The sequence below is a fragment of the Ambystoma mexicanum genome, chromosome 2p, assembly GCF_040938575.1.
Source record: "Ambystoma mexicanum isolate Mex_15411 chromosome 2p, UKY_AmexF1_1, whole genome shotgun sequence".
Taxonomy (NCBI): domain Eukaryota; kingdom Metazoa; phylum Chordata; class Amphibia; order Caudata; family Ambystomatidae; genus Ambystoma; species Ambystoma mexicanum.
In genome coordinates this window covers 1304234600-1304248331 of record NC_090923.1, presented here as the reverse complement: position 1 = coordinate 1304248331, position 13732 = coordinate 1304234600, and positions in this window count along the sequence as shown.

Below are 13732 nucleotides of genomic sequence, written 5' to 3'. Positions count from 1 at the left end.
GATGTTCTCCTGAGGTTTGGCTATAAAATGGAAAACTGTCGGGGGCAGTGTTATGATGGTGCTTCTAATATGGCTGGACATCGATATGGTTTGCAGATTTTGGTACAGGAGGTGGCACCACGAGCTATGTATGTGCACTGCTTTGCACACAATCTGAACTTAGTAGTTCAGGATGTAGCTGTGGGAATTGACAGGTTCAGGGATCTATTGGTTTTTGTATAGGACTTGATTGGGTTCATTCGAAATTCCCCAAAACGCCTTGCTTGTTTTGAACGTTGTCAAGAGGAAGGGAGTGTCAAACTGCCTCCATTCTGTCCTACCTGATGGACAGTGTGAGCAAAATCTTTGAAGACTGTTCTCGCTAACTACAGTTCTGTAATAGAATTTCTGGGACTTGCAGGCGGTGCCCACAATGAAGCGGGAGCAAAAGCCCATGGGTTGCACTTGCAGCTCCATAAACTCGAAACCTTTCTAGGTCTTCATCTTATTTACATGGTATGTTCCCATGTTGAAACTGTGAACACTGCTCTGCAGAAGGTCAATTTATGGTTCCTTGAAGCATTGGTTATGATTGAAAACATTAAGACCATAATTGCACAACTGCGTGAGGGATTTGAAGGCTTCTCAAAAACCACATCAGCGGCCGATCATTTAGATGTGGAACTAGAGGAACATTTTGTTCAAAGAAGAGCCAGGAAAATTCCACGGCGCCTGGATGAAGGGTCAGTTCCCAATATTTTCCAATCTCCCAAAGGCCTCTATAGACAAGGTTATTATGAACTCATGGACCTTACATTGGTAGCTTTGTCAGAATGTTTCAATACAACTGCATGTGACCATATGGTTAAGCTAGAAAGATTTGTTACAGGCAACGCCATTAGTGAATATGTCATGAATTTTTATAAACTGACTTCCATGAATGCAATCTAGAGCTACATAGAAATATGTTCAGAGGGACAAGACTCGGGTTATGTGTTTTCAGGATGTCTTTGACTTGTTCCAAGGTGAAAGGGGTCGTCCTATGTGCAATTTGTTCCCAGAACTGGCCCGAATACTTTAAATTGCAGTAACTATTCCTGTATCCTCTCGTTCTTCTGAGTATTCATTTTCTTGCCTTCGGCGCATAAAAACATATCTGAGAGCTACAATGGGCCACGCTCGATTAAATGCTGCTGCTTTGCTACATGGACACAAAGATGAAGCTACACTTCTGGATGTTGAAGCCATTGCAGATGAAGTTATTCAACAAACTGTTGTCCATAAAAATACATTTTTCACGGGGAAGGTGCTTCAATGAAAACAGCTCACCTGTTCTCCTGGCTGGCCAATCTACAGCAGTACTATTGTAAGTTTGATTTGTTTCAAGTGTTATTGGGCTATGGCACCACCCACATCTTGCTTGGTAGTTTAAATATTAAATAGAAGAACAGGATGTTGGGTATCTAATCGCTAATATTAGCAATAAGGGAACTGTGTATTTGACTATACCATTCTTAATGTTCATACAATATCTTTACAAGTTAATAAATATACATAAATACTAAACAAAAGTGAGCATTTTCAATGTGTTTCTATTTGAGTATAAAAGCCACTACAATGCAAGTGGTTTACTGAAACTGTAGCGAAGATACTGATAGCAGGTAATGTTAATCAAAAACACAACAACTGGGTACAAATCATAATACACATATTCACACAGAAGGTGGACTCAAAACAATATTGCTGTCCAACAGTAAGTCTGCCCGGTTCTCAGGGGTAGTAGTGTCTCTTGCACTCGAGTGCCGTGACCAACTTCCAGAGGGTCCTTCTTGTTCAGCAATATGGTCTAAAAACCAGCCATAGCTTCAGGTGGGCATTTAGACCACTTTTGGGGTGATGGTCATGCTGCGGTGTGAAGGGTATGATGTAGATCATGTCAAAGCACTGTTGTCCTTTTTAATCAGGAAACTTTACTTCTTGTTTTCCCTTGAATTGGGAACTTCTTTTTGGTGGTGGTGGTGGTACTCCACCTTGCAGATGTACCTTCTGTTTAGCAAGCATTTCGTTCTCCCATCCTAGTTGTGTTGCTCTGCCTTTTGAGGGCTACTATAACCTGGATGATTATACAGGGGTGGAGTAGAGGCAGTGATGTCTTATTGGAATGCAATGGAAGGCGTAAACCTCCTTCTTACGTGACTTTAGTATATGCAGCACATGCTAGCCAATGTTTCCACTGTTCTGCGCACCCCAAACCTCCTTGCACCAAGTTGGTGACTACGTGCAAATGAGGTCATATAACTGCTGGTGATATCACTTCCTATATTTGGCCACCCTTTGGAAATTCATAAGTCGGCTCCCCTGCATAGGCTATTCTATTATGAATGGATATTTAATGCAGTTGTATGAATTGCTGGAAGAGTTAGGACTATTATGAGTTTGACACTAATAGTAGAAGCTGGCAGTATTTGGAATGCCACATTTTTTAACAGCTACATGATTCTGATTAGGTACCAGCAGTGATATTTACCCCGTACAGTATTACTGAAGTACAGCATGCGGTAAATACTGCAGTATTTTAGGTTGGAATACAACTGGTAAATTGTGGGAAATACCCCCAATATTTACCTTCAACGATGAGGGTGATGTAATAATTGATAGCTGATGCCAGTTCCGGCAGAGATAGGACCCTTCAAATGCAAAGACTATACAAGTGCAACAACACGTGGAAGCAACATGCTATGCATGGGAGCGTTGAACCTGCAGGAGCTGATGGTTGCATTTGATGGAGTCAGGGAGATGAAGCTTTGAGGGGAGGGGCGACAGGTGGCACAGAGCAAGTGCAGCCAAGTGTGCTGAAGCCAGGACCATCACCCTTGATGCTCATCAACGTGCAGCTATTCCCCCCCCCCCCTCCCGGGTTGGCAAGGCAAATCTCTTCCCCCATTCCCAAGCTTACAGAGGGTGAGATTCAAAGCAGTATAAACTGCTGTAATGCAATACTCACGCTCCTCAAAGTGCTGGCTGTGCTGCGTTTATTTGCCACTGGCACCCTCCAACACAAATTGGGAATGCCCCATGGCATGTTCCAGACCACGCGTGAGCCAGATGTTGGGTGCCTACTTGCCCCATGCCTTTTGCCACATCTGAACCTAAACCACGCTGGTTAATCGGAAGGCTGTCAAAGCCAACTTTTAATCTATTGCTGGTTTCCTCCATATCGAAGGTGCCCTGGCTTGGGCCACCTTTCCATTTCTCTCCCCTCCCACTCAAGAGAACAGGCGGTCTTCTACAGGCAGCAGCACACACTGAGCATGCGGATGGCCTGTGGTGCATGCCTCCGCATCACCCATTGCTGTGCCCGGCTCTTGGGAAATACCCATCTCTCTAGTGTCCTGCGGAATAGCCCAGGGACATCAGGGGGTCGCAACTGCGAACCCTGGCCACTCCTGTGCAACCCCTGGCTCTGCCTCTGCGATCCCTGGTTAAGGGTTGCAGAGGCAGAGAGAAATCAAAAGTAAAGCGGCCTCTCAGACAAGAGCCTTCTTTGGGTTAATTTATTTTTGAAGTCGGAGTGATTTCAAAAAGAGTCCTCCCAGCACAGGACATGGGACGTTCTGTCTCCACTGCTCTGCGCCAGAGAGGAACCAGTCAGAGCTTGTTCCTTGCATGCGTGGAGCATGGGAGGCAGAGAGACCTGGCCTTCCCGCAGAGGAGTTGCTTGGAGCAGCAATGGATTTTGACAAAGGAAAGAGTTGTTTCTTTTCTAAATTTGCGTGCGTGCGTGCGTGCGTGCGTGCATGCAGGCATGAAAGGGTGTGTGTATGTATATGTATATTATTTAATGTGTGTGTAAGTGCATGATGTATGGGTAGCTGGGTTTGTGTGTGAATGGTGGATGGATGCTCTGTAAATGAGCATGTGAATGGTGTGCTTGTGTTCAATACCTAGATTACTTACCTGTAATCTTCATTACTCCTAGTTCTACTCTTCCTCGTCACAGTACTTGCCTATGCAGCACCTTGCCTCATACGTAAGTACTGGGATGAGGAAGAAGGACGTGGAGGTAATGCTGGGGTAAGGGGCTGATTTTGCATAGTTTTCTGGGCATCTATAACAAAGTAAGCATCATACGTTTAATTAGCACCTGGGGCAGGAAGCAACCAATCAGGTTGCTTGGATCGCAGGCTGAATCCCACGATCCCATGCCCCGCCATGTTCTCACTACCCTACCTTCCCTACATGTTAACTTTCCTGTCCCTCCCACCCCACTAACCTTTTTTCTTGCTGCCGCTCCTTCCCCCTCCTGGCCGCCATGGAAATGGAAGAGGGGCTCCGTATGGAGCCGTGCCTTCCTGATCTATGGGGACCATTGCAGCATCCCATTAGTTGAAATAAAATGCATTGCTCTTAGCACCCGGATTGTCAACCCGGGGTGCTAATAGAAATAATCACCTATTGCACAGGCCGAAAGGGTGGTAACGGCACCAGGATCCCTCGTTAAAGGCCCTTGCTATGCTCGGATCTATTAACTCGGGCCTCAGGCCCTTACCACCCGTTTCAGCACATGGAATAGGTGATTATTGTTTAATTATGTGTCTAGACTAGCATTTTGCTGCAGCTACACTAGCCATTTCTTACTGTGACTTGACATTTTATATTGTGCTTCTCTGATAAAGCAATCATGATAAGTGTAATTACCTGGCTAGACTGACATTTGGGTGCAGCCAGTCCTTACTGTGGCATTGTAAATTCTTCTGGGCATCTATGATAAAGTAAGCATGATAACTGTTATTACCTGTCTAGACTGGCATTTGTGTGCAGTGAGTCTAGTAATTACTTACCGTGGCATGGTATTTTTATAGGGCATATATGACAAAGTAAGCATGATAAGTGTTCTTACCTGCCCAGACTGGCATTTTGGTACAGTCTACTCATTTCTTACTGTGGCATGACATGTTTATAGGGCATCTATAATAAAGTAAGCATTATAAGTGTTATTTCCTGTCTAGATTGGCCCTTGTGTGGAGTCAGTCTAGTATTTTTTTACTGTGGCATGTTAGATTTTTCTGGGCATCTGTAATAAAGAACCATAAGTGTTGTTATGAGTCTAGACTAGCATTTTGCTGCAGCTAGTCTAGCCCTTTCTTACTGTGGCTTGACATTTTATACTGTCACACAATTGACTGGATGGGGTCTACCAGTCTCCTGGAAGGACCTGGGTGGGAATGCCCACTAATATTTACTTCAGATCAACTGAAGTAAATATTAGTGGGCAATCCCACCCAGGTCCTTCCAGGAGACTGGTACCCCATCCAGTCAATTGTGTGACATTGATTATCCCAACCCCCCGCAAACAGGAGGTATCTGGCGACAGGACCAAATAACACGTAATTTCTTTGGAAATTAGAACAAATTTTAAGCAAATAAAGAAAATTTGCGGTGCCCACTCACCCACTTCTCTGAACTTTGACATTTTACACTGCCCATCTCTGATAAAGCAATCATGATTAGTGTAATTTCCTGGCTAGACTGGTATTTGGGTGCAGCCAGTCCTTAATGTGGTATTGTACATTTTTCGGGGCAGCTATAATAAAGTAAGCATGATAAGTGTTATTACGTGGTTTTATTGGCATTGTGATGCTGCCAGTCTAAGTATGTCTTACTGTGGCATTGAATGTTTTACTGTGCATCATCAAGGCTACAGCAAATATGATAAGTGTTATTACATGTTGGCCTACATTGTACAGCCAGTTTTGACATGCTTTCCTATGGTGGTATTGCATTTGTAATAGTAAAACAGTAATATAGCTCAGTGGGTTGAGAGATTGCTGCATGATCCTTGTGGGATCTGCAGGTTTCAGGTTTAAATTCTGGCACGGCCAACTCAGCCTTTCATTCCTTGTGGTTGATAAATGAGTACCAACTTCGGTTGGGATAATAATTATATGCAAATATGTGTGTGCTATGTACTGTGCTTTGGCAAGCGCGGTTTATAAATAACAAATCATTAATTAAAGCACAAATGCTCCTGTGCACTGTTGGTGACTTGCATATATTGGATTTTTGGATACTGTATTATTGCAGCAACTGGCAATGTAGGGGATATACCTTTCATATAATGACAATACCCAATATGCAGCTATAACTGGCATAATATGGAAGTAACTGGCCATACAATGCTGAAGTAGCATATCTATGGCAGTGCCTCAGCCTGTTTGTTTGTGTTTATAATTTATTTAAAACGTTAAACTTCACAACTCTTCAGACACAATTAAAACAAAGAATACAGACATTAATTAATTCAACACAATACACTATAATACCACATACCATACACCTATCAGGGCCTCCCTCGATAACCTCCAAGATTACATTTTTCACCTATCTGACAAATTACCCCCTTCCCTACTTCATTATGGTGGACTAATCAAGAAAAATATTCCCCCTTTGTGCATTACAATTAAAATAATCACTAAATCAATGGTCATTGAGAAAGAGTATGCATACAAGAGCCTAGCCCACTTGACTTGACTGTTTTAATCCTCTAAGCTCCCTATGAACTTTCCCAACCACATTTCCCTCTGCCCCAGTTTTGCACTACAACCAATCAGCCAGTGTTTTAGTGTTTCTGCTCCCCAGGCTCTTTAGAGAGCCTACAATTTCTTTCTTGCCAAGGAATCCCGCTGTTGGGACCCCCCCTTTGTAGGAAGCCTAGTAGGTTAGGACCAAAGCGTATATAAATGTAACGATATTTCGGCCTGCGGAATCTCATCATGGAGGACTATATCTCCTTATATTTCCTCAGGTGTGTTGTTAGCGCCCTTTGCAGTTTATACAATGACATTCTCTGTATCGCTTTCCCCATTTTACAATTTTCATTTTGTTGTACATCTTCACCAGACTTTCTATCAATGTAATTTTGTGTGAGTCAATTTCAGCAAGAATTGGGTCACAGCACTCCCCAAAATTGCTCTATGCTTTTTCATAGTTATTGCTTAAAGATATATTGAAATCTTCTAACAGGGAACCCGATGGTGGAACCAATATTGCCTCTGCCTATGTTGTATTATTGGGTCTAACCATATCATATCATGACCCCATCCATGGCAAATGACGGAAGCTGCCTTGTTAAAATCTGGTTGATATCTAAAATACTCATGTCTGCTTCAGTTTTTTTTTAAAAAGGTTTTAAATTGTTTACGTTTATGTACCTTTTTCATCATACCTGCAAGCCACTTCCATTAATTTCACCAGGGTTCAAGAGGAACTGATGCCATCCAGGTCAAAGGTCAAGTGACATCACTTCATGTGATGTCATTAGGCCTGTAACATCGCTTCCACTACCCCTGGCATTGGTGATTCGATGTCCCTGGAATAGCTGTCTGCCCAGATACATGGAGTCACAAATGGCTGGGTATGCCGTGTATCTTCCTCAGTTTGTCCCACAACACCTTCACCCTCTTACCTCTCCCTCTAACCATGCTCGCTTTCATTTCACCTCATGCCATCTCTCGCACCACTTCCAATCGCATCGTCTTCCTCCCCCATCACCACTGATGTCCACCAATGGAGGAATTGACATGCAAATGCATGGAGATGAAAGTGGGAAACAATGAGTAAAGCACAGTTACTGCATGCCCAATGTACAAGTTTTGAAACACAATATATTATTTCACTTTTTTGTTGTTTCGCCTCCGAAATAACGTGTACATTAAAAAGCAATATTTGTTTTATTTTTTCTAATAAAAAACAACCACAACAACATTATGTAACCATAATATTAATTTGCAAAAATGCTCATAAACCCTTGCTAAGTCCACACATCTAACATAACCCACACAACCAATCCCCTGCCTCCGCCCTGTCCCAAATCCCCTGACAGACCACACTTACAGCCCTATCCTTACCAATCCCAACACCTATAACACAACCCAGACATCTGCCGGCCCCTCCCCAGCCCAGCACCTCGGACTCACTTCAGAAACCCTGCACAGCCATACGGCTGTCCTCCTTTCTAGCCCACCACCGGCCATCCCCATCTCCACAGCCCTTCCACATTCAAATACCCCGAAACACCACAAAAACACCTATGCTCTCTGATTCTCTAACTAAACACCTTAAGCATGCCCCAGTGTCATTGTCAACGTCAAGGTTTTATCATTGCCACTTGCAGTCAGTCTGGCTGTGTCCAACAAAAGATGTGATGGGGAGAAGGAAGCAGTGGTTAGTTTGTGGAGGTGTTTGCCAGGACTGAGCCCTGCACTCATTTCTAAGCACCAGGACTTATTGTCTCAGACTCAGTTCAATTATGATGTGGTATTTTTCTAGTATATTTTTTTAACTGTCAGTCCGTCTTCGTCACACAACAAGCAACAACAATGAGCCATTCCAGCACTGCTGTGCCAGTTAAGCAGTTTCATGAATAACCGTGAGATGGAAGATGGCAGTGCTGGGCACTCATGATGTGTATGCCAGCACATTGCTCTAATTAGCCGGCATGACATTGGTGCTGCTTTGATACTGGCAGCACTGATTCAGCAGCAGGGTGGGGCTTGGGCATGTGGTGGGGCAGCAGCCAGGGTACACACTGCAGTTCACTACGCTAGTTCCGCTGTGGGCAAGTGAGCATGTATATGTACACATGCCAGTGTCAGTAAGATTCTGGCTTTGCCCCCACCTCTGTAGGCGGAAGCACTGAGGTCGCACATGCAAGGACTCTGGAAATCTGGGCACTTCCCCTTGTACTTCTGCTATGCAACCGGGATAGGGTGCACCCATACCCAGGTGGGTTCCAGGCCGCCGACTCTTTATGTCTGAAACACATACTGTCACAATACTGCAATCAGTGCCAGGCACTCGCCACTGCCTTCCGTAGCGCAGAGGGGCACCCATCGAAGAGAGGGCACTATGACAGCCACCAGCCAAAAGCAGCACCAGAGCAGCACGGAGGAGTGCCAAACTATAGAAGCCCTTGCTGAGGTGTTGGACAGGCAAGTTCACAGTTCATATTTGATCTGCATTTGTGCATCACTCTACAATAGAAACAAAACATTTTTGCTCTATTTTCGGTGGCTTGTTGCTTGGAACGTTCCACTTGCCACCCACAGAATCAGAGCAAATTGATAATGAGGATTATCCTTAATAAACAGCCCGTTATGTGGTTCCTCATTTCAAGACAGCTGCTACATCATGTTACGTTGATTGGAATGTCCAGTGGCACGTGTAGCCAGCGGAGAGCCGGTGTGAGTTGCAGCCCAATGCTAAATGCATTGTGACTGCAGGGAGAATCAGTGGGGGTGGGGGGGGGCAAGGTTGCACGGGTGTGCTAGACAAGATTTGGGCCCTGGCTCTTATTTATTTACCAATTAAGCACCGGATGGAAGAGAGCCTTGGTTGTTGGTGCTCCACGTTCTTTTGCAAAGCTCGGAACAAGCTAGGGGGTTGAATTTTCCAGGCGCCCTAATGTCCAGAACACTGCTGAAAAGGCCCTGTTGGTCGCCTGTGTTTTATGCCATGTTAACTGTTCTTTCAGGGCGGGCTCTATTACCATTGGTGGGGGCTGGTGGTGAAAGGAAATGATGCGTCACACCACCGTTAATACCCCTGCCATGCATCGGTGAAAAGTAATGTTCCTCCCTTTTTTCCGAATCTTGGGTTGATCTATGGTTTGAAGGCTCACTGGGAGATTTTCACATAAAATGGCGGCTTGAAAAAGAAAACGTGTGGACTCCCCAGGCTGGATCTTTTAGGAATGCTTAGGGGCTTAGTGTCGTTTGACTGTAGGGAGTCCTCTGTTCAGGGGAGCCGACTTATGAATTTCCCGGGGCATGGGGGGGGCCCAAATACAGGAAGTGACATCACTGGCAGTTATAGGGCCGAACATTTGCATGTAGTCGCCAACTTGGTGCAACGCACGTGGGGGGTTGGAGACGCACGCAGCGCAGGACAGTGGAAACATTGGCTGGCATGTACTGCATATACTAAAGTCAAGTAAGAAGGAGATTTAAGCCTTCGAGTTGGATTCCAGTAGGCCATCACTGCCCCTACTCCACCCCTCTATAATCATCCAGGTTGTAGTAGCCCTCAAAAGACAGAGCAACACAATTAGGGTGGGAGAGAGAAATGCCGTCCCATCCTGTGAGTGTGTCAAACGTCAGAGCAAAGACTGTGCGTGTGCCTCCTACCTTGGAGCACAATCTCACTAATTTGGTGCAAATCTCGCAAGTGGGAGCAAGGGAATCCCCTGCGTGTGTGTGAGCTGCAGACCCCGGATCACATGCTCACTTCTTCAGTGTGAAACTCTGGCCAAGACTCTTTGGGCAAGCATTCAGGATGGGTCTCACACATATAAACAGTGTGATATATTGAGTGGGCAACTCACTCCTTGGAGCATAGTATCAACCATTGCTGGTAATCTCACAACTGAATGTACAGTTTCACTCTTGGTCATCTCAGTGACCCCATGTATATTAATGGAGTCAGTATCCCATCTGGGAAGACAATTAAATTTCTGTTAAAACACTGAATTGTCACTCCAGTTTTCTCGATCTATAGATCCATACCATATTCATTCAATGTGTCTGCAGGGGTGATATCTTGTGTCTGAGAGAGCTCATTCTTTCATTCAAGAGAGATAAAGGGGTACCAACCCCCTGTATGTGGGATCAGCCTCATTTTGCCCCATGGCCCCTCCAGGAGTGAGCTGGGTTTAAGACCCTGCTGATTCTGCTATCTGACAGGCTCGAGCCTTCTATCCCTAGCCCCATCATGGCTCCCAACATCCTGAGCGAAACCAAGAGCCATGTTCATGGTGAACACTTGTAAACATTAGACCACTATTCCATTGGACTAATGTTGAAATCTCGATTTAAAATCCTTTGAAGTTCATGATTAATCTGATGCACTTTGTATCTATTCTGCAATGATTTGACTGTAATACTTTAATTGACTTTTTTTCAATAGCCCGTATTGGCCATTGAATAAGGGGATAAATCCTTGAAACGCGTCGCCTATGAAAAACTGACTTTCTTTCCCATTACTTCTGTACATATTTGTTAATGCTGGATTTTTTGCTTGTTTGCAAATCCATTTCCCTCTAAATGAATTATATGTATTTAAAAATCAAATAATCTTTGTGAGTGTTTAAATCATTACTCTATGTACAGAATGTACATTAATATATTGCATTTCTAAAGATATTCTAGCAATTGGCTTCTGTCCAACAATTGATGGTGTGCAGGAGACGGGAGGATTCCTATGTTGAATCTTCATCACTTCTTTATATTTTCTACCTGGCACATTAAAAAATAGATCCAAATATATCCAGACTTGCCCACAAACATAGTCCAGACTTTCTTGCCAGGGCGGCGGAGGGCCAGAGGCCCAGAATCTGGAGTGGGGCTGCAAATAGGAAAATAAAAAATGTATTTATGTGTGCTTGTATGTAAGGGTTTGCATCTGTAAGTAGATGTGCGAATGAGAGAGTGTATGTTTGTGTGGGTGCTCGTGTTTATGTGAAAGGGCATGAATGCTCGATGGGTGCGAGACTGAATGGGAGTGTCTGAGTGAATGACGAATGGAAGCTGTATGAATTCTGATGAGTGAGTGTGAATGTGTGTCTGAATGAAGAAGGGAGGCCCTGGGGGGAACGCGAGGCTTTTCCCCCCGGGGAGGTTTTTGGCGCTGCACACGGCCAGCGAGTGGCCGTGGGGGGCAGAGTGCCTCCCTAGGGTATTTAAGGGGCCAGGAAAGGTTCGGGAGGCAGGCGACAGTTGGACTTGGTGATTGTTCAGTCCTGTCGCCTGCTCCTGAGCCTTCCCTGGTTTGGGCCTACGAGGGGGTTTTTGTGGAGGTGAGGAGTGGGGCAGTGTAGCAGCAGCACTTTTGGGTAGGCAGTTTAGTTTATTAAAAAAAATAAAAAATAAAAAGACATATATTTATTTAATAACTTATAATAGTAGCAGAGGTATCGTAAATAAGTTACCTCCTCATTTACTGGTCCAGGCGCCGTTGGCTGGCAGCTTTCTGGGGTTTCTGTGTGGCCCGTGTGCTTTTCAGTGGCCAGCTTCGGTGTTGTCTGGGGTGGGGGCCGAGCGTTTTGCCTTATATCTCTGGGGGTGTGGAGAGTAGTTTTCCCGGGTCGCAGGGGTTCCTGGAGTGAATGATTAGGTTGGGACAGCTGCCTGGGGATCCCTCTCTGTTTGCTGCATTCTCCAGCCTAAGAGGGCACTGCAGTTCCCTTAAAGGGACCGAGCTTCATTTCCTGTGATAGTGCGGTGCGGCCTGCAAGCCGCCAGGGGGCAGTGTAGGAATTTCTTTTTTGGGCCCCAATTCTTCGTGAGCTTCTGGTTTTTGGGGGTATTTTCTTCTCTGGGGCAGGTCAGGAGCAAAAGGGTTTTTTGTTTAGGGCAGGGTTATTATTGAAAGGGGGGGTTTAAAAATAACTAAATAAATAAAAAATAAAAAAATAATAATTCTGTTAGGTCCACAATTATTTAATATATTTTATACATTGGAATTACATCATTTAATTTATTTTATTAAGTATATTTGCTTTATAGCCCAACATTGTTTAGTGGGTTTCCCAATTTTTGGGGTTTGTCCACGGGTAGGTGCTGGCTCGGGGGCTTAGTTAAGTAGTGAGTAGAAAGGGGCATATTTTTTAGTGCACATTCAGAGTATTAGTGCACAATGGTGGGCCAGGGAGCTAGCAAGACGGGTTTGGTGGATGCTAGGGCTCTGAGGGAGGCCCTGGAAATTATCAGTAGGGCATCAAAGGCACAGCTGGAAGGGACGGTGGTGGAGGTCACGGGCGAGGTAGAGTTAGGTGGTGGTAGGCCGCAGCGTAGAGCAGCGGCAGATGGGGCTCTCGTGGCAGTGGTGGCGTGCACCCCTGCGGCGGGGAGAGGGGAGGTTTGGGAATCCAGGGGCAGGAAGATGAGGAGGGAGATCGACAGGAGAGCGTCCAGGGGTGAAATGATTTCGGGGGGGGGGGGGGCAGTTAGGGATGGAGCTAATTATGACCAAGGGGAATTAGGGGAGGTGAGGAGTGCTCGGAAAGGGGTGAGTCAGGGGAGCCACGGTGGGGGGGCTGAGGGGGTGCAGAAAGAGGCGACTGGGCAGAGGGGGAAAGTGGGTAAATACCTGCGGAAGAGTGCAGGTGGGAGAAGGAGAGAGAGGTCCCCATTAATTGAGGAGGTTAGGGAGGGGTGCGGAACAGCCCCCCCGGTTAAGAGGAGTGGGGGCGGAGGGCGCTGCGTAGCCCCCGCTGTTCAAGAGGATGGAGAGGGTTTAGGAACGGCCCCTCCTCGATCCGCGCGAGGAGAGTCTAGAGGGTGCTGTACGGCCCCTAGCGAGGAGGATTACAGGGTGGAGGACTGCACGCCTCGCCCGAGAGAAGAGGACCAGGCAGGGGTTTCTGCGGCCCTGCCGAGAAGACGTCAGATGAGTGGCGGGGTGGACACCCCGGGCTCGCAGGAAGAAGATTGACTTAACTCGAGCATGAGCTCGCAGCCACAATGGTATTTAAGGGGTGATGAAGTTGGTTTGGAGGTTTATGTGGGGCAGTGGGAGGAAGAAGGTTATAGGGCTGTAAGGGAAAGGGGGGGAGGAGAGAAGAAGTTTGAGGGGGGAGTGGGAAAGACAGGTGCAGGGCGGTCGAAGGGCTAGAGGTCGGGGGAGAAACTGGCTGGGTGAGTCTGCTGAAATGTTTTGTCCCCGCAGTAGGAGCCCTGTAAGAAAAGAGATGAGGAGC